Genomic DNA, 21,988 nt, shown 5'->3' with positions numbered 1-21,988 from the left:
TACCTACGACGAGTCGCCGAATGCCTAAGAGAAGCAGGATTGACGATTGGGCTTAGCAAATCGAAATTTTGTTTCAAGTCGTTGACTTACCTAGGCTTCATCGTAGGTGGAGGTCGTCTGCGGATGGATCCAGGAAGGGTGGCTGCGATCCGTAGGATGCCAGAGCCGAGGACGATGAAGGAGGTGCGAGCATTTTTGGGCACGGCTGGCTGGTATCGGCGCTTCGTCAGGAACTTCGCAACGCTGGCAGCACCGCTCACCGAGGCGCTCAAGAAAACCGGGAACACTAAGTTTTCTCTGAGTCCGGAGGCGCAGCTGGCGGTCGAAGCCCTGAAGATGGCTCTAACGACAGCGCCGGTACTAGTCCACGCCGACTTCAAGCGGCACTTTTTTATCCAGTGCGACGCTTCTCACATCGGGGTTGGAGCGGTTCTGTTCCAGAAGGATGTGGACAACCAGGAGCAGCCGATAGCCTTCTTCTCGGCGAAGATGAACAAGCACCAGGTGAATTACACCGTCACCGAGAAAGAGTGCCTGGCAGCGCTCCTGGCGATCCGGAAGTTCCGTCCTTATGTGGAAGGGATGCCGTTCACCTGCATCACTGATCATGCCAGCCTAAAGTGGTTGATGTCCATGAAGGATCTCTCGGGACGCCTGGCCAGGTGGTCTCTGCAGCTCCAGGGATTCAACTTCAACATCGAGCACCGGAAGGGCAGCGAGAACGTGGTTGCAGACACGCTTTCGCGATGCGTAGAGGAGATCGCCATCGATCCGACAGAGTTGCTGGGTTTCGAGACCACCGAGTTTGCTGGGGATGAGTACCAGGAGTTAGTCCGTGAAGTGGAGGAGAATGCGGATAACTTACCGGATCTTAGGATCGAAGACGGTCTCATCTTCAAGCGAGTCTCCCCGGCAACGCTGGATGATGAAGTGGAAGGATCCGCATGGAAACTTTGGGTACCACAGAGTCTGACCCACAGCCTGGTTGAGCGAGCCCATACGGATCCCAAGGCAGCTCACGGCGGAATGGGGAAGACTCTGGAGATCCTGCGGAGGCAGTTCTACTGGCCTGGGATGGTGTTGCAGATCCGCGAGTTCGTCCGAAGATGTGAGATTTGCAAGGAGTCGAAGGCCCCGAACCACCGGATGATGGTGGGGATCGGAGAGCGGGTACAGACGGAACGGCCTTTCCAGAAGCTGTACGTCGACTTCCTTGGCAAATATCCGATGTCGAAGAAGGGACACGCGTGGATTTTCATAGTGGTGGACCACTTCTCCAAATACACGTTCCTCAAGGCGATGAGAGATGCAACCGCTTCGAACGTAGTAGATTTCCTAATTACGGAGGTCTTCTACAAGTTTGGAGTGCCGGAGGTGGTGCACTCTGACAACGGTCGGCAGTTCACCTCGAAGATCTTCGAGGAGGCGATGGAGACCCCGATTTACTCCCCACAGAGCAACGCAGCGGAACGGGTCAACCGGAGTGTCCTGGCAGCGATTCGAGGGTTCCTGGAGAGTGACCATCGGGAGTGGGATGCGTACCTTCCGGAGATTGAGGTGGCCATCAGGAATGCCGTCCATTCAGCAACAGGTGAGGCGCCGTTCTTTACGGTGTTCGGGCATCATATGTTCCTGCATGGGTCCAGCTACCGACTGGCAAGGAAGCTGCAGTCGATGTGTGACCATGAAATGGCCGGAATGCCGACGGCTGACAAACTCCGGGTGGTACAGGAGAAGGTGCGCAAGAGTCTGGAGACCGCATATGACCACAGTCGCCAGCGATACAACCAGAGGGCCAGAGTCTTCACCGCGAAGCCGGGGCAAGTCTATCGCTGGAACTTTGTCCTCAGCGACTTTGGGAAGCAATTTAATGCAAAGTTCGCCAAAAAGTTCCTGAAGGCCAGAGTGGTAAAGGCCGTAGGCAACAATGCGTACGAGCTGGAGGATCTGCAGGGCCGAAGTTTGGGCATCTATCACGCCAAGGACATCCGCATCTAACCTGGAAGGGAACAAAGAACACAAAGTATACAAGGACGGAAAGGAGCCTACAGACATCTGATACTTCCCGTAAGGCGTGGGCCCCGCGTTGGGCACCTGACGGAACTGCACGGGAACAATATTCAAATGCTCCCAATGATCCTGTCGAGCCGCCGTGATCCAGTAGCATCTCTCCAAATCCTTGGGTGGTGTTGCATTTTCAATCGGAATGGGCTGGAGGACTATCGATATATCGATAGAGACAGGATCTTTAGGACCAAGGGGGGCAGGGATTCAAAAGAGCGAACCGGGAATAGGTAACGGGCTTTGGTCAAGGGAATTAAGAGAAAGGGTTTTTACCCTTGGCCTCGGCCGTTGCACCGAAAAAAGAACGGTTCCTAGGTCTGAACTCGGGTGACAGGCCGAAGCCTATATAGGGAGGGATAGGCAACATGGAAGCCGGCAGTAGCAACGAAAAGTCAATGCGAAAAGCAGCTAATCTCCTGGGCGGCTAGGAATTACCTGAAGAACGTGGGTGAAAGTGAAAAGATTCAAAAGCGTGGTATTAAATAAACGTTTAATTTCAGCGTGGCAGTGAATCAATCGCTGGCCACGGCGATTTTTATTGAAAATTGGTGAAATTATACGGAGAATCTTACCCGCCGCCGACGTTCTGGAAAAGAGATATTTGTAGAAGAGGGATAAAAAAGGTTTCCAGCGAGCCTCAAAGCAGCCGTTGACGGAGCCACCTATCAAGCCAAACGGGAATCCGGTGAGTCCGTTCCGTGAAGCGCCGTCTGGAACCGGCAGGTTTTTTCGTACCCATATTTGGGGACATCCATTGGCTCTGCCTCTTCTCCGAAACGACGTGGCCGTGGCTACGTCCTACTGGCCCTACTTTCCTCGGGCTAGCCGTCGCCAACAGTCGTCACGATTTCTGGCCACTCAGGCCACCGAAGCCATTTGCGGGTCGCCAATAGTGCCTTCTAGTTGCTAAGATATAATTAATTAATTAGTGTTTGATGTATTTTTTTTTTGTAAACTCACGTATCGCCGTAATTTGTCCTCTGCGTTGTCGTAGTCCCTGGGTCCGGGATTTGTGCAACACAAGGCTGCAATAGGGCCGATTAGGGGTGAAGAAGCTGGACCAAAATCGAAGAAGAACCCTCTCCCCTTTTATTTCTCTTGGAGCTCCAGTAGGGATATCAGGTTGGAAGTAGCAAATTCTTTTGGCCAGGTTGTGGCCTGTTGTGTGTTGGCGGAGCGCCGCTTCTCCTCCGCGATATCCGGAAACATTTGCTTGGCAGCCTTGGCGCGAGCGCATCCCTGGCTGAGGCCACGCTCTCGCCGGGAGCAAGTGAGGTGTTACCTGGGTTACAAATATGTACTCTGCCAATGTTAGCCTTAAATACCTTGAATTTATAAAGTATTAAACACGATGAACTTTGAGTAAAAAGTATTTACCTGGGGAGATGGGCCGGCCGTCGAGCCGCCTGGATTAGACTCCGGTCCGCCGGAGATGGGTGGTGCCCCTAGACACACCGGAGGCACCACAGGTTGGGCGGGAGCGTCGTGGCGACTCCATCTATGCCACCATTCCGCAAAAGTCGTCAATTTTTGGTTTGTTTACTTTTGTTTGTTAGAGATGTGTTATCTGTTAGTGAGGAGTTTTGTTGAGACGTCCGATTAATCGGTGTTTTGTTGTGCGGACTGCGGGCATAGGTTCCTACCCCCCCTGGGCATCCACTGAGCTAGTCCGGCATTGCCCAGGGAATATGCAGTTCCGTAACAAGTGAAGACAAAAGGATAAATCGAAAATGTATGCTTATCGCCTTTTAAGATATGCTTGGACGCTGGATAATGCGTACCAAAAAAATAATCGGAACGGTGTACACAATTTGGAAAAATTAGGTTGTAAATTAGTCGAATTGAAACTCAAAAACCAATAATGCAAAAAAAATGCACCCAAGTGTGAACGGCTCATTAACAGACGCGTATGGTAATAGCGTCGCAACCTTGGCGGCCTGTACTTACATACATATGTATTTACGCAAAATAAACAAATAAACAACTATTAAAAACGCAGATTTTTTAATTTTGTTTGTTTCACTTGGTTTTGTGTTCGAATGCAGCGACACTGATACCCGCCGAGTCTCAATTGCCGGTCCGGCAAATTTGCATGAATATGTGCATATGTGTATGTATTTATATGCACGTATGATCGGCCAGCTGGAGGAGGGGGTTAACTTTATTTATCTTTTGTTTTGTTGTTGTGGATGCAGTGGATGGAAAACATGTACATATGGATATTTGTGGTGGATGGAATATGATCTTTATTTATTTTTTCTCTTCTAAATGCCGCCGATTTGTGAACCAAAGGTGATCTACATATGTATGTTCATAAATCGGCAATGTTCGTACATACCTATGTGCGTATGCAAATTGTGTAAGTATGTACGTACATATACTACGGAATCGGTGTGGTTTTTTATGTATGGAAAAAAAAAACTGGATGTAAACCTTTTCGGATATTGGCTGATTTAGAAAATAGGAAAGGGGCATATAGCCATGTAAACACATGCATATATATACATATACTACTGCCCAAGTTGGTAGTGTTTTAAATAAATTGGATGCAGCAGTATATCTACATATATATGCATGTATGTACATACATATATGATGGGAATTTCGGCACCGTACTTATCTTGGCAAAAAAGGCGCTGGAATATCTCGGGCGAAGGACCAAAAATGAAGCTGTCGGGGGCCGTGGCAAGTACAATTCCAGAAATTTCCCAATAAAAGATGGCAGAGTTCGATATGATGATGAGGAGGACAAAACGATCCGTCTTCTTTGGAATTTATTTTCAGAGTAATAAAAGAGAGGTACCACTAATATGGCGACAGGTACATTTTCCCCAGAGATGCTCCCCTGGCGATATTGCCCCTTGTTCAGCATGAACAGAGCCCATCGAGCTAATCGGCTACTGAGATCGGATTGAGTCATCAGCCATTTTAAAGAGGCATGGTCGGTTATTACCGTGAAAGGATGTGCCTCGATATACGCTCTGAATTTCTTAATGCTTAACATAGCTGCCAAACATTCTTTTTCTGTAACAGAGTAGTTACGCTGGCATTTGTTAAGCTTTCGAGATATGTATGAGATCGGCACGTCATCGCCTTCTTCATTTATCTGCATCAGTACACCGCCAGTACACCGATAGAAGCAAAATTACAAATGAATTTTTGGTACCACCATAGGGTGGTTAAGCCAGCTTTGGCTAAGCAAAATGATATTTCGCTATTTCGGACAAGTGTCGATTAAATGTATCTGATACAATCAATAGGTCATCCAAGTAAATAAATACTTCGTTTTTCAATGTAACGGGTATAATGCGATCCATCAATTTCGACATGGTCGATGGGGCATTGGTTAACCCAAACGGCATAACAGTAAACTGGTATAATGCTCTACCTGGTATAGTAAAAGCGGTTTTATCGCGAGAGCCTGGCTCGAGAGGAATTTGCCAATAGGCATCTTTTAAATCGAGACTAGTGATAACTTCGGCTTTTGGTAGTCTGCTTAAAATACCGTCAATTATTGGCATTGGGTATGCATCCTTACGAGTGACTGCATTCACTTTACGGCTGCCGATACACAGGCGGACTTTGCCTGGCTTGCAAACTAAAACGACTGGTGAGGACCAGGCACTTTCTGACTCCTCTATGACACCAAGGGCTAACGTACGATCTATCTCTTCAAACAGAAGTTTCTCAATCGCAGGTGACACCGGATAATGGCGTTGTTTAATTGGCTTCGCGTCGCCTACGTCAATGGAATGAGAGAGTATGTTAGTTCTGCCTAAACCTTTTTCCGTATAGGATGGGAAATTTTGAACGGTTTTTTGCAATTCAACTTGTTGTTCGCGGGAGATCGGTCTGAACAAGTCAGGGTCGATAGCTGCTAGGCTTTTTTCCGGAGTGGATTGAAGAAGACCTAACGGAAGTAACTGGAACTCTTTCCAAAAATCGATGCCTAAATATAGCGACTGTACTAATAAAGGTAAGGTAAAAGATTAAATTTTTCTTATCACCTTTATATTCAACGTCTGCACTAATCTTGCCAGTTATATTTTGAGTTTGTCCATCCGCAGTTCGGACTGAATTAGTCATGGGCTTATATTTTACCTGTTCTTGCAATAACTATTTAGCCAAAGCACCTCCGATACAACTGATAGAAGCACCGGTGTCCATTAAGCCAGAAATTGAGCGACCTAGGACTTTTACATTCGCATATGGACGACTATCGGCAGAAATTATCGCTGACAGTAAACACTTTTGTTCCTTTTGCAAGTTTCGATAATAAGTTTTTATGCGTCTTTGAGAACGCCTTCTTCTCTTAGCATATCTTTCAGATACCGCAGAAAGGGTAATCGCCGGGTCAATAGAACATTCAGGGTTGTTGGTCAAATCTGGTGAGGGTTGGTAAGAAGCTTCGGATTCTTCTATTCGGTGTTGGTTGCTTTGGAAACTGTCGGTTTGCGTGCACTTCTCAGTTGTGCACGAGCTTGACAGTTTTTTGTACCAGTACACTTAGGACAAGAGGGTCGATATGTGTCTGGTTTTCCACAACCGTAGCAGAAGACTTTTCGCTCATCGTAGCAATCATGATATAAATGACCACTTTTACCACAATTCCAACACGAAGTTGTTATTGCGGACAGCTCAACATCTTCTGGCTCGCTTTCAACTTCGGATTCGGTTTTGATCTCGTGTATCATACGACGAGGAGCAGGAAGAGGTTTTCGCACGGCAGGATTGACAGAGTGCATAAAAGCTTCTCGCATGCGTACCACGCGCCTTAACTGGGCTACACTACTAAAATTGTGGTATAGCAATTGAGTTGGATTTCAGGCAATAAATTTGATCGAACGCACTCTAACAAGGTCAACTCAGCCATCGGCACGGACAACTTAGCGGTTAATTTAACAATGCTTTCATAAAACTCATCAAAAGATTCTCCTGTCTTCTGTTTGCGACGATCAATGGATGCTCTGATACTCACATCAGTTCGTTCTTCCCTAAACTGCTCTCTTAAAGCTTCAGATAAACTGGTCCAAGTTTCTTCTTGAACACTTTCTTGGTACCGCCAGTACCATTCACTAGCCGGTCCTTCTAGCAACGTGCTAATATGACACGTCAAAAGCTCAAGGTTTCCGTCTAGAGTTTTCCGCGTAAGCGTTTCTACTCGATGTAGGAAACCATCTATACTCATAGCTGATTTTCCTGAAAACTTTAGGTTCCAGTGACTTATAATTTGACCTATACGATCTGGTCTTAAGTCTGAAGTTCTGGAAGACAAACCCGAGGGTACGGAGTTTACCGAAGTCACAAGGTTACTTCCCCTTGCGTTTGCGGCCGGAACGCTTCCGGTTCGAGAATCTTCTCTTTGCGTAAGTGCTTTTTGAAGATTTTGAAAACCCACATTCATGGCTCGAGTTATAAGCTCTGTTTGTCTTATAGCTGCTGCACTCATAGCCTCAACTACTGATTGTTGTAATTCATTCAAAACAGGAGACGGACTTTGTTCTTCCCCAATTGCCTGATTTTCGCGACCTGGTTCGTTTCCTATCTCTGCACTTATAGTTTCTGGAGGGGCATTCACTTCCTTAGGATGACTTCAAAGTCGGACTGGCATATTGTCTGATGGTAAACTCTGAGAGGATTGATTTAGGTCGGTATTAACAGTTAGGGTCATACGCGATCTTTCTAACTTCGATCTGCACACTGGGCAAGAATCTCGATTTCCAACTTTAGTGTTGAAACAGGCCCAATGGAACGTGTGGTTACAATTGGTGGATAGATAGCATTGAATATCTCTTGGAAGTTGTTCCTCCATATTAACTTGTTATGAATGCATAATATCCACTCGTATATAAAGTGAATACCAAAGGTTACCGTATTAATTAATAATGTTTATCTTTAAATATATTTGATCTTAACACAATAGAAAATAATAAAAAATCTAATTTAATCAATATTCAGGAATCATGGACTTCTTCCATGGGCAAGACTATTTACACTTCCATACTACTTTATTCAGACTATCATAGAAAACATTGACCCCGAACCTACATTGATGACGCAATCCCCCAAATCCTTTACATCCTTGGTAAAATAATCTTTAATCCGAAAAGACGTTTTGGTTGAAAGATCTACTAATTGTCATCTTATGTATCATTATATTCAGGTTCAAGTGAATAATAGACATATTTTTATACATGTCAGTTGTCCTAACGAAGCGGTATATATTCTTTTACGATTCGCTCATCTGCTATCCCCGATATACAAATATTTACAATAGGTAGGAGCATATAGCTAGTCAATCCGAATATAAAATTCCTGCTAGTTAAGACAACAAATAGCATTAAGGGAAAATAGAAAGGGGTTGATGGAGAAAGGGAAAGGGAACGAAAAGGAAAATTTAAGGAACAAATGCTTCAATAAAGCAAAGGACCATAAATACTTGCATTCCAGTATACTTCGAGCTCAGGATATTGGTATACTAACGGTAAGGTACTGATTAAATTCGGAGCCGAAATCCAGTCGAGTTAACCTTTATCCTTTGTCGGCTATTACACTTCTAATCCTGCGAGCGGAGTTAAATCCTTGTTTCTTAGATTTATCTTTCCTGCAACCAAAACTTTTAGTGAAATACCGTTTTCAGAACTGGTACTAACGCCATGTAGAATTTCCTAATTCTTTTCTCTGAAGTCGAAACTGGAATGTAGCACAAAACCAAGACAACATTTTTGTGATCTAGCTGTTTAAATCACTTTATTTTATTTTTAGGACCTGTCGAATCTCTCTTCAAGGCCCCACGTTGGGCGCCAATTTATTATTGTAGCATATAACGTACATATCCGAAAAGGATCAGGGATATGAGAAAACGAACGGATGGTCGGGGAGTCCTATTCGCAGAGCACGTGATAATTTCCGGCTCAGTGTTAGTCGGGCGTTGGGGAGGTTCCCTACTTAATCTTCTGCTAGGCTCATTGCTCGCGGGTATACACAATAACAAATAAAATTCACGTGCGGGTATTGGTGTAGTCATTGGTCTTGAGTGTCACTATCGAGAGGGAGGCAAAAGGGAAATAGTCTGAGAGAGGAAGTCATCGGGTCCTGCACAACCGTATGCGCCAACTCAGGTGGTATTGAGCCGCGTTATCCCCACCCTACCAATGATCGCCAGTGCTAGGTGTTCCTAAAGGATATTAGGCGATCCCTTGATCGGTTGTGGAACCGCTACGTCATTGCTCCACTTCCGATTGCCATGATTCCTGAAGAAAATCGTCTACTCACGCTTCATTATAATTTTTATTAAGGACTAATTATAGAAGAAATAGAATTCATTTTGGGTTGGCATTAACATAAGAACTTAATTTAATTACTAACGAGATTTAATAATAATACTTCATGAAATTGTCTGCATTTGGCTTTCTTTCGCGTTTAACTAGTTTTTCTTTCATTTAACTATGACGAGATAATGAGAAGGCGTTTATTTTATACAGTAGAAACTAACCGAAAATTAAATATGATAATAATAATTAATAAAGAATTAAGTAAGAGTTCTTTTCATTTTGATTCACCCTGATTATTTTCAGTGTATCTATTTATATTTCGTTATTATTATTTTGTTACTAGGTATTTTACGAATTCAAGAGAAGTATATAATTGTTTTTAATATTTAAAGTTACATTATTTAATATATTAATTCATTAAAGGATAAGAAATGGCGATCAAATAAAAATAATAAAATTAAATAATAAAGAGTTTGGGTGACTTACAGTAATCCATTATTTCCTCGGCGAAAGATCTTTCTCCAAAATAAAAGAATAAAAAATAATAAAAGGATTTTTCCTTGCTAACTACATCATACAAATAGACTTAATTATTTTTATTTATTTCACAGTACTTCGAGCCTCATTTCTCATTTCTTCTCGTTCACATTCACAATCTAAATTTATACTATTAAATTTGTAAAAAATATAAAAATAATTCAGGAAAATAATATAGTCGAAGATTAATTAATCCACTATTGTGCCACTTTAATTAATTCATATTGTTGTTATTTAAGATTGGGCAAACAAGAAAAATCAAATTATTTATATTTAATTAAATTATTTTCCTTTGTGGTTGTTGTTGACTCAGGCACCGAATTAGGTTATTTTTAATTGTTGTTGTCACTAGTTGTTGTTGCCTGAATTTAGGTTATTTTCACTTGTTGTTGTTGTACAAAAACTAAGGGCACATGATCACTAGGGTTATTCTCACTTGTTGTTGTTGTACAAAAACAAAACTTAAGGAAGGCACATAGTCCCTAGTTGTTATTGCTATTCAGCCTAACTTTTGGTTATCTTCACTAGTTGTTGTTGTACAGAAAAATATGCAAAGCGGAGCTTGAAGTTATTTGCACTTGTTGTTGTTGTTCAATGCTGGAGGTTAGGGTATTTTCCCATGTTGTTGTTGTTGGACGATGGGGCTCCGCTGGCCGAAGAAAAATTGGGAACTCGATGGCCAAGTTCAGACTTTTGGCTTGGTCTCCGATCCACGGAACCAAAATGCAGACCTCGGACTCTGCTAGCCGTTCTGCCGCTGGGCGCAGTTGGCCGTAGTACTGCCGGGGGGGTGCTCCTCGAGGCAAGTCGATCCTCAATTAGGCACAAAGTGCCAGAAACTAATAAATTAATTTTTATTAGTTTTCTGGGTTGAAATAATGATGTATCCAGTACATACCTTGAGTCTGGCACACTCAAACACTTTAGATTGGCGGACAGGTGGAGGATTAATTTTTAATTAACAATACCACGTTTGTCCGGCTTAAGATCTTAGAGGAAAAGGAAATTGGCAGCGCAATGTTAGCTGCACTTACGCTAAGCCCAGGCTTGTATTTTGGGGCCAGTATAAAATAAAGTATGCGATATAAATTTAACTATGGTATGGCAACTCCGCCCATAGGTGGCGCTGTTGATCATACTAGCCGATAGGGCGCCTAGTTTGAATTCAGCCGCTAGATGGCTCAGTCGCTAGTGACAAGCGCTACTACACTGAAGTCGGTAATGCTGCGTTACCAAAGACCATCACCGCTATTCCACCACTAAAAACAATATTTGTTTCTCGGGTTCCCCCTGATCTCGCATCGGAAGATGTACTAGTGGAAAAATTCAATTTCTCATACCCCAGAGATATCTCATCTTTCAAGATAAGTGTCTCCCTCGATCTTTTTGACACAATTTGTTCTGGTGACTTCTGGCCCGAGCACGCTGTAGTCAAGGAGTACGAGGTAAACATAAAGAAAAAACGGCCTTCACGGCCGGCACAAACCACAGTGACAGCGGGCGTCACGGCAGTGCCAAAAAACTAAATACCTCCCTCCTATTTTCCTATCAGAATACTAGAGGCTTACGCAGCAAGCTCTTTAAATTGTATTCTGATAGTTTTCGTTTGCATCCCAGGTGATTGTGTTTACCGAAACCTGGTTAAAGCCGGAGATTCTCAGCTCCGAAATTTTTCCGGGTAAGTACACAACTTATAGATTGGACCGTCTTTCCCAGCGAGGTGGTGGAGTTTTAATTGCCGTTGACTCCACCCTTATTTCCGAACTGGTTCAAATTGACGATTTCACAGGTATTGAATTTATCTGTGTAAAACTATCATTTCCAGGTAGTTTTATTTATACAACTTGTTCTTACGTTCCTCCATCTGCTGAAGAGCCTATTTATTGGAAACACCTTTCGGCAATTCAGGCCGTTCCCAACATGCTTTCGGATAGAGACCAACTAGTAACTCTAGGTGACTTCAATATACCTGGAGCTCGTTGGTCATCAGATGGTACGTCTAATGTCCTCCAAACTGCGGCACAACATGACCTCATAGATGGCTTGCTTGACATTTCGTTGTCCCAAGTCAACCATGTTGTAAATTCTTTAAATTGCCTACTAGATCTGTGTTTCGTCTCTGATCCTGTAGGTGTAAACTTAACAAGAGTCGATCCATTGACGCTTCCCGAAGATCCTTACCACCCTACTTTCGAAGTGACCATCGATTTGGGAATTGTCGTAAAGACCAAACCTGATCTGAGTCGCTCAGCCGAACTTAAGTGGCTGCGCGACTCAGATCAGGTTTGGTCTTTACGACAAGCAAACTTAAAGCAAACTTTCATAGGCTAGATACCTTGATTTCTGAATTTAATTGGTCTGAACTTTACAGGTGCACTGACATGGCGTCCGCCGTGGATATTTTTTACAGTGCCATAAATGCGTTCTTTGCACCGTGTGTTCCGTTGACCTATCCGTCGGTGTCTAGTAAACCACCTTGGTTCACTACAGAGCTGACACGCCTAAAAAACGTTAAGTCTAGGCTTTATAATCGTTATAAACGTACCGGTTCTCCTACTGTTCATTCAAGTTATCTCATTGCTCGGTCGAATTTCACCGTGCTAAACGCGCAGTTTACGCAGGACCCGGAACAGTTTTATAACTTTGTTAACACTAAGCGAAAACCCAATCTACATCCTTCATCGCTTTCGTTCAAGAACGCTACAGCAAACTCTGATCAGGCCATCGCCGATCTCTTTGCCGACTTTTTCAAAACTACGTATTGCTCCTCAAATAGCTTAGATCAGACTTACTCTTTTGATTTGCCCAAGTCGAACCTGATTTTCAGTCCTATTTTAACCGAAAGCTCCCTTAGTTCGGATCTTCATCGTGTAAAACCAGTTTACTCACCGGGTCCCGATGGAATACCAGACTGCGTGCTCAGGTATTGTGCTGGAGCTCTGTGCAATCCCCTTCTGAAATTGTTTACCTTATCTTTAGAAACCTCAGAATTTCCCCTTATTTGGAAGGAATCATTTATCATTCCTCTCCACAAAAAAGGTAGCAAATCGGACGCCAGCAACTATAAAGGAATCTCTAAGTTGTCGGCAATTCCAAAACTTTTCGAGAACGTAATTACACCTCACTTGCAGCATTTATGCAGATCCGTAATTTCTCCATGTCAGCATGGTTTTATGAGGCGAAGATCGACCACTACAAATCTCCTGGAACTCACCTCTTTCGTTATTAGAGGTTTCCAACGTAACTTTCAAACAGACGTGATTTACACAGACTTCAGTAAAGCCTTTGACTCGGTTAATCACTCCCTTCTTGTAAGGAAGCTTGACTTAATCGGGTTTCCTGTCGATCTTCTTAAATGGATTTTGAGCTATTTGAGTGATAGAACTCAAAAGGTTCTGTTTAAAAATGCTCTATCCAAATTCCTCAGAGTCACTTCTGGCGTCCCACAGGGTAGCCACCTCGGCCCGCTGCTATTTACATTGTTTATCAATGACCTCCCGCTGGTTCTAACGAATTCTAGAGCACTTATATACGCTGATGACGTTAAGGTATGCTTGCAGTATAAGGACAGCTCTTGCCAGTCAGACCTGCAATCGGATCTTAATAACTTTCAAGCATGGTGTCGTGCTAATTTATTACATCTCAACAGCTCTAAATGCAAGCTGATGACATTTTCACGTGTCACTCCCCAGTTTGCCACTTATATGCTAAATGATTGTGCTCTTGAAAGAATATCTCTTGTTGATGATTTAGGCGTTCGCTTAGACCATAAACTTTCGTTCTCTGAACATATTTCGTGCACGGTTAATAAGGCCAGAGGCATGCTCGGTTTTATTAAGAGGTGGTCGAAGGAATTCGATTCTCCTTATATAACGAAGACCCTTTTTACTTCGTTAGTTCGCCCTATATTGGAGTATGGTTCATGCGTCTGGAGTCCTCAATTCGGAGTCCATATTAACCGTATTGAATCTGTACAAAAGAACTTCTTACTTTTCGCCCTCCGTGGCCTACCCTGGGATGCTGATGAGAGACTACCATCCTATTCTAGTAGACTTCTGTTAATTAACTTACCCTCCCTAGCTAACCGTAGAACGATGCTTGGTGTCGTATTACTTAACAACCTAATAAACGGTGATGTTGAAAGCCCCTATCTCTTAGGGCAGCTCAATTTCCACGTTCCTCGACTAACATCTAGAACCCTTATCCCTTTAGTAGTAAATCACTGTAGGCGGGAGTTTGAAGTACATGAACCCTTTAGGGTTTTATGTACGGATTACAACCGCCTCTCTGACATTATTATTCGTAGTGATAGCCCTTCTGTACTAAAAACTTTAATACTTGTTGAGTTAGCTCGTAATGTATCACCGCAGTCTAATTTTGCATGCGTTCTTATTTATTTATCGTAGTTATTATTTAGTTACATTATATTATTTTTTTTAATATTTATTTTGCATGCGTTTTTATTTATTTATCGTAGTTATTAGTTAGTTACATCATATTATATTTTTTTATATTTATTTTGCATGCGTTTTTACTTATCTATTATTATTTTTATTATATTATTTTTTTTTTTCTTATTAAATTTTATTTTTTGTACTCTCGTTACGTTTTCTCGTTCTTTTCTTCCTTCATTCACCGCGTCTATCTAGTTCGCGATTCGTGCCGTACGTCACGCGGCTGCGCCCCTCGGTCGGTTGAACGGGAGGTGCAAGCAAGACCCCGCACGAAAAAAAAAAAAAAAAAAAAATTATATGAAATTAAGAACAAGTAAAGAAGCAATGAAAATGACCTATCTATTTCTCAACAGTGACTTTGTTAACTTTTATTACAGTCAATACACAAACGAACGTTTCCAGGCTTGCGAACGAGGACTACTGGTGATGACCAGGGACTCTCTGATTCCTCCGACTCCCAAAGCGAGCATCCTATCAAGTTCCTCGTACATTAATTTTTCTAATGCGGGAGAAACCGAATAATGTCGCTGTATAATAGGTTTTGATTCGCCTATGTCTATATCGTGCGCTAACCAACTGGTCTTGCCTAATCCATTCTTTGCAAATGACGGAAAATGCTCGATGACCTTTGACAGTTCCGAGACTTGAATTTTAGATAAAGTTAAACAAGAAGGATCATCTCTAGACAATGAAGAAACACTCGTTTGGAGGGTTTGGTTAGCTAGAAGCACGGGTAACAAATTATAACTCCTCCAAAACTCGATGCCTAAATAAAGCTCTTGCTGCAACGAAGGTACTGTACAATTTCGTCAAGAAGATAATTGCTCGCAGCTGCCACCAGCCATCTATTGATAAGATTGCATCTGGACGCTGCCCATCTACCTAAATAAACTCGGGAAACTCGCGATACCCGGGTCACGCAGGTCCGCGCACACATGTGTGATTACGGGCCATAAACAGAATCCCGCGATCGGTCACGTTCTTCACACCAATTGCATGCAGACGTCGCAGGAATTAGTTATCTAAGTAGTTCCCATGGCTGTATCCCGCTGATTATGTTTTTATAGGATAAACCCATGTAACCCAAAAGTAGACCTAGTAAATACCCTTTGACCCGAAAACATGTATATAAACCCCATGCAGTATCCAATAAAATCAGTACGAAAAGAACTCTTTGCGTATTCACTTCTCCGCAGCCCAATTGGTATTGTACTTATTGCGGCGACCATTGCCACTGGTACTGAACCTGAGGCACGCAATTAAAAAACTATTTCAGCATTAGGAATTATCCTGAATCCGCACATTTGGTGACCCCCGACTTGGAAACGCACTTGTTTTCGAAACTTGATTTAAATTAATTTAAATCAACTGCAGAAATCATGATAGTGATTATTGGGTCAACATTTGGTGACCCCCGACTTCGAACCGCATTTTGTTCGACAGTTGATTAAAATCACGCTATCACGTTAGTGATTAATTGGTCAACAAGGCGACCAATCAGCATTTAAACAGAAGTTCACTTGGCGAACTCTGGTGCTAACTGCTATCAACTTGGCGATAGACAGTCAAAAAAAAAAGAAGCAGTAAAGGTCAACAAGGCGACCTGAGATAACTCAAAGCACAGATTTGGTCAACTCGGCGAACCAATCTGCAATTTCTACGTGATTACGATACTTTTACTGATATTAATAAACCACGGTGTGAGTCGAGGCACATCAATAACAAAATACCTCTTAAGGTTTATTTAATAAAGTAAAATGGCATCGTCAAATATCACCACTTTATTGGATGAACAGCAGGCGCTGGGCGAGCGCATTCAATCTCTGATAAGGAACTTCAAGAAGGATTCCGACAGCAGGAAAACCAAACCTGCATACTACACGGAGCGGTTGGCAAAACTGGAGGGACTCTGGACAAATTTTGCCAGCAGAGATGCCAAAATACGAACCATTTTAAAAGGAGAATCATTATTTTATAAATAATTATTTTATCGAAATAAAAAATTTATTAATTGAATACCAAAATATATTCAACACTAAGCTCGCAGCATTAAAAACTGAGACAGAGGATCTAGAAATTGAGTCCATGTTTCGAGAGCAAAGGGCGCTGATCGACAGCTTGGAGCGCATCATGAGCAAAGTAACGCTCGACACATGCCAACATTTTGAGGCAATTATTTTTGAATATTGGAATGAAATTAAAAATATTCATGTCCAAATACACAAAAAATTTCAAAATCCTAAGGAATTGGGATATGACGATTCCCGATATTTAATGGCCGAAGATGCCATTGTGTCCTTCCAAGTAACATTTGGAGGAGTAAGGAAAGCTGCGACGGTAGCCAGTTCCTCTACGGCGGCTGCATTACCGTTGCCAAAGGCAACAATTCCCAAATTTGATGGAAATTACCTACAATGGCAACAATTTCATGACTTATTCAAGAAAATGATTCATGAATCAACAATACCCACAATTCAAAAAATGTGGTATTTAAGAACTAATTTAATTGGAGAGGCGGAACGTTTAATTCGTCACTTGTCGCTTACAGAAAGCAATTATGCGACAGCCTGGAAAATGTTGCAAGAACGGTATAGCAACAAAAGAGTGCTATGCAACACTCTTATCCAAAAATTGTTAGATGTCGCACCCATTACTAATGATGCAAAAGGAATAAAGGCACTGCATGATAATATAAAAGAAACATTATCTGCATTAAATAATATTGAAATTAAAACGGATAGTTGGGATCCAATCCTTTTACACTTATTAACAAAGAAATTGGATCGCCAAACACACTTGCTGTATGAGCAGCCAATTCCAGATACAAGGAATTTACAATCAATACAGGAATTTTTGGAATTCTTGGAGCAAAGATTTCTCACGCTGGAGGCCATATCCGGTGAGAAAATCAAAAAGCCGAGCACGTGTGCTGCAGGAGCAGAAGCACAATTTAATTGCTTCTTTTGCAAAAAGCCAAATCATAGCATTTTTAAATGTAATGATTTTTTAAAAAAGACTCCAGCAGAGCGACTTAGCTGGACGCAAAAGAAGAAATTATGTGTTAAATGTCTGAATGCAAATCATACCTCCAAAACATGCACAAGGAGGAACTGCTTTACATGCAACAAAGGACATAATACACTACTGCACCTAAAAAAGGTTGCTGACAACCAAGAGACCATTACTGCAGCATCAGTAAATGGCAGACAAGAAAGCTACGTCCTCCTAGCCACGGCAAGAGTCATCGTCGTAGGCAACAATGGACAAATGGCTGAATTCAGAGCACTATTAGACTCTGGATCCCAGATAAATGCAATTTCTGAGAGAGCAATTCAGAAATTGTCATTGAAAACCACGAACTCTACGCTTAAAATAAACGGCATAGGTGGAAAGGCACACACGTCAAGCTCCAGAGTCAATGTAGAGATAAAGTCAAAATATGGAAACTTTGTCTCAAGACTGGAAGCGATGGTAATGCCTCACATTGTTGCTGATCAGCCGACATATCCGATCTCGACGGAAAATTGGAAAATCCCGAACATCACGTTGGCTGACCCTAATTTCGGAAGTCCAGGAAAAATAGACTTGCTGATTGGAGCAGAGCATTATTTTGAAATAATGCTATCAGAGAGTCTACACCTCCACAAGGGACTACCACGACTGCAAAATACCAAGCTTGACTGGATTGTAGCTGGAAAAATATTAAATGAAGGAAGAATATCGTCCGTTTGTGCAGTTCTCACGGAGGCAGAGAAAGTAGATGAGCAACTAGAGAAGTTCTGAGAGCCTGACAACTTTCAACCCGAAAAGAAGTGTTATTCACCAGTTGAAAGGCAATGTGAGGCCCACTTCCTAGAAAATATTCAGCGAGCACAAGACTCAAGATTCATCGTCCAGTTACCCTTTCTGGAGCATACATCAGCCCTGGGGGAGAGTCGTGACATTGCCACGCGACGATTCCTATCCCTAGAAAAAAGGCTGCAGAGAGATCATGTGATCAAAGAAGGCTATATAAACTTCATGAAGGAATATGAAGAGCTTGGACACATGAAAGAAGTTCCTTTGGTAAATTTACCAAGGGCACACTATTTCATCCCACATCATTGTGTGTTGAAACCAGATAGTCACACAACAAAATTACGTGTTGTTTTCGACGCATCAGCAGTGACATCCTCTGGAAAGTCATTAAATGATTTGTTGCACAAAGGCCCAACAGTGCAAAATTCATGAATGTCGATATTGTTACGCTTTAGAATACGCAAATATGTATTCACTGCCGACATTGAGAAAATGTACAGGCAAATTTGGATTAATCCAAAGGATCAACACTACCAAATGATAGTATGGAGAAATAGCCCATCGGAAACGCTAAAATATTACCGTTTGAAAACGGTGACATAGGGCACAAAATCAGCACCATACTTAGCAACATTTGGCAACTAAACAAATGCAGCATTATCCGGTTGGATCTCATGCACTTAAAAATGATTTCTACGTGGATGATTGCATCACTGGAGCAGACACAATGCCCGAAGCCCTGCAGATAAGAACTGAGCTAAACAAAATTTTGCTAAGTTCTGGGTTTAAATTACGGAAATGGTGCGCAAACAGTAATCAACTACTACAGGGATTAAACAAAGATGACATAATCCAGAAGGTCAGTTGGAAGATACTGCGTATGAAGATTGCAGTGTCAAAACTCTTGGAATTATTTGGAATCCCAGGATCGACAAACTTTGCGGCAAAACACAAGTTGCCACAAACTCCAAAATAACGAGACGCGATGTAGTCTCAGAAATATTTAAAATATTTGATCCTCCTGGACTATTCTCTCCAGTTGTCATAAAGGCCAAAATATTTATGCAAGGTCTGACCAAAGAGAAATTTAACTATAACGAAGAATTACCGGAACATCTACAGAAGCAATGGATTGCATTCTGATAAAGCTTACAGGCTTTGAATGAAATAAAAATTTCACGACATGTTTTTTGGAAGGGAAGACACCAGCTACGAAGGAAATACACACATTTGTAGACGCTTCAGAAAACGCATATGCAGCAGCAGTATATCTTCGAGCAGTTCACAAGGATAAAAGGGTAACTGTTCAACTACTATGTGCAAAACCGCATTTGGCACCAATAAACACGATAACCCTGCCTCGATTGGAATTAAAGGCTGCAGTGCTTGGGGCGCAGTTAACGTCCACGTTAAAGGAGCAGTTGTCCATGCAAGCAGTTCCTACATATTTCTGGGCAGATTCCGAAATTGTGCTTTCCTGTATAAATAGCCCGACCACAATAAAGGACAAATTTGTGGCAACAAGAATTACGACGATTCAGGAAGCATCGTTACAAAAGGAATGGAGACATGTCCCATCAGAACAGAACGCCGCGGATGTTGCATCAAGAGGAATATGTGGATCCAAATTCGCAAATCACTGTCTTTGGTTTTATGGACCACTCTTTCTGTATGGACCAGCATCAAAATGGCCAGCACCGTTTATTGCATCTAAAATTGAGCGCATGGCCAAAACTGCAGAAACATGTTTAGGAGCAGTTAAAGAAGATAGCAGTCTGATATACAATATTAATCACGGAAATTCATTTTCCAAGCTACTACAGATAATAGCTTATATCCTGCGGTGGAAAGGAAAACCACTAGTTGCAGGAGAAACAATAAACGTTGAAGAACTTGAACGAGCAAGGAAATTAGTTCTTCGCAGCATTCAGCAGAAGCATTTCATCGCAACAACATAAGCTCTCTCACACCGTTTATAGACCAGGACAATCTCATCCGAGTTGGCGGAAGGTTGGAAGCAGCTGCATTATCATATGATGCTAAGCACCCAATAGTGCTTCCATACAATGACCCAATCGTCAAGCTCATCTTTGAAAAAGTGCACAAGGATAATATGCACTGTGGAGCCCAAGCACTAGTGGCCACTTCACGACAAAGATATTGGGCTATAAAGGCAAAAACAATTGCCCGAAAGGTTGTACTCAGCTGTGTAAAATGTACCAGAACCAAACCAAAATTGCTGGAACAAATCATGGGACATTTACCACCATTAAGAGTAACGCAAGCAAGGCCGTTCCTTAATGCCGGCGTTGATTATTGTGGACCCTTTAAAATCCACTATAATCCACTATAAAATTCGTGGAAAGAAACCACATACAGCATACATTGCCATATTTTGCTGTTTCGCCACTAAAGCAGTCCATCTGGAGCTAGTAAGCGATCTAGCAACGGAGGCATTCTTGGGAGCACTGCGTCGGTTTATAAGCCGACGTGGAAGGTGTCAAACGCTGCACTGCGATAATGCAACCAATTTTGTTGGAGCTAGGAATAAGCTTCAAGAGCTGGAAGATGTCATCTTTTCGGAGAAAGCCAGAAAGGCTATTATTGAGAGTTGCTCTAACAAAGGAGTCAACTTTAAATTTATCCCACCAAGGGCACCTCATTTTGGAGGATTATGGGAAGCTGCTGTAAAATCAGCTAAGCATTTGCTGCTGAAAAATGTCACCACAGCGAATCTGACATATGAAGAGTTGGAAACAGTCATTGTCGAGATTGAAGCAATCTTAAACTCTCAATGTCATGGGATCCAAATGACTTGACTGCAATTACTCCCGGTCATTTTCTTATTGGAGAACCACTAACGGCTCAAGCTGACAGCGAGCCTTCTCAGCAACCACATTCATTGGGACAAAGATGGCAAGCTGTATCCAAGTTAAAGCATGCCTTTTGGAGTTAATGGTCAACCGACTATCTTCAACAATTGCAACAAAGGCAAAAATGGAGGCGATCATCAGCACACATACAGGAAGGAGCTTTGGTGTTGATCAAAGAAGACAACACACCAGTACTCCAATGGCCAATGGGACGAGTTGTCAAGATATTTCATGGAAAGGACAATTTTGTCAGAGTAGTGGAGGTAAAAACCGCAAAAGGATACTTCAAGCGTGATATCCAGCATATAGCACCGCTATTTCCGGAAGAAGAACCAGTACACAAACCCCCCGTATCCGAAGAATCTGACGACAACAGCGTTGATGAACATGCATCGAAGAGGAAGAAGACATCAACTATGTCTACAGTGGCAATGACATTGATAGTAATGCTTCTAGTGTTACCATTAACTATGGCACAATCCATTAACGTGACACAGTTTATGTCAAGGCCTGGAATTTTCTTCGAAAAAATTGGAAAGGGCCAACTTGCCACCACGGATTGGTCCATCGTTGTATATTACAATTTGAAACATCTGGAGGAGGACCTGCAAGCTGAAAATATGCTACTAGCAAGAACTAGAAAACAAAGAACCCCACTCGACATCGTTGGAAATATAGCAAGTAGTCTTTTTGGTGTATTGGATTCAACATATGCCAAAGACATGGCTAGCACAATAAATAAGGTTAAACATAATGAGGAACACTTATTAACGTTATTAAAAAATCAAACGTCCTTAATAGATTCAACAATTAATGTCATAAAGAGAGACGAAATTTCGAACTCTAAGCGACTTAAGTTGATTGAGGACTACATTGCTGACACAAGAAATGCCAGTAATCTATTTGATAAAAGGTCGTGGTATACTTCACTGTCGACTCAGCTTGCGATGATGGCGTCAAATCTTCAACGTGTACAATTGGAAATAAT

The 21,988-nt window shown here is 42.2% G+C and overlaps 1 long non-coding RNA gene across 1 annotated transcript; it reads right to left on the bottom strand.

The window, feature by feature from the left end:
* Positions 1-2,596: 2,596 nt before the first annotated feature.
* On the bottom strand, positions 2,597-3,641 carry LOC121501826 (uncharacterized). The gene is made up of 3 exons (XR_005990698.2): positions 3,442-3,641; positions 3,025-3,389; positions 2,597-2,970 (listed from the first exon to the last, which is right to left on the bottom strand). It is a non-coding gene; the product is annotated as an uncharacterized lncRNA (long non-coding RNA).
* Between the last annotated feature and the right edge of the window lie 18,347 nt (positions 3,642-21,988).

This window comes from Drosophila kikkawai, chromosome 3R, assembly GCF_030179895.1.
Source record: "Drosophila kikkawai strain 14028-0561.14 chromosome 3R, DkikHiC1v2, whole genome shotgun sequence".
Lineage (NCBI taxonomy): Eukaryota > Metazoa > Arthropoda > Insecta > Diptera > Drosophilidae > Drosophila > Drosophila kikkawai.
Note: the sequence above shows the minus strand (reverse complement) of the source record. Positions and strands in the feature narration are given on the sequence as shown.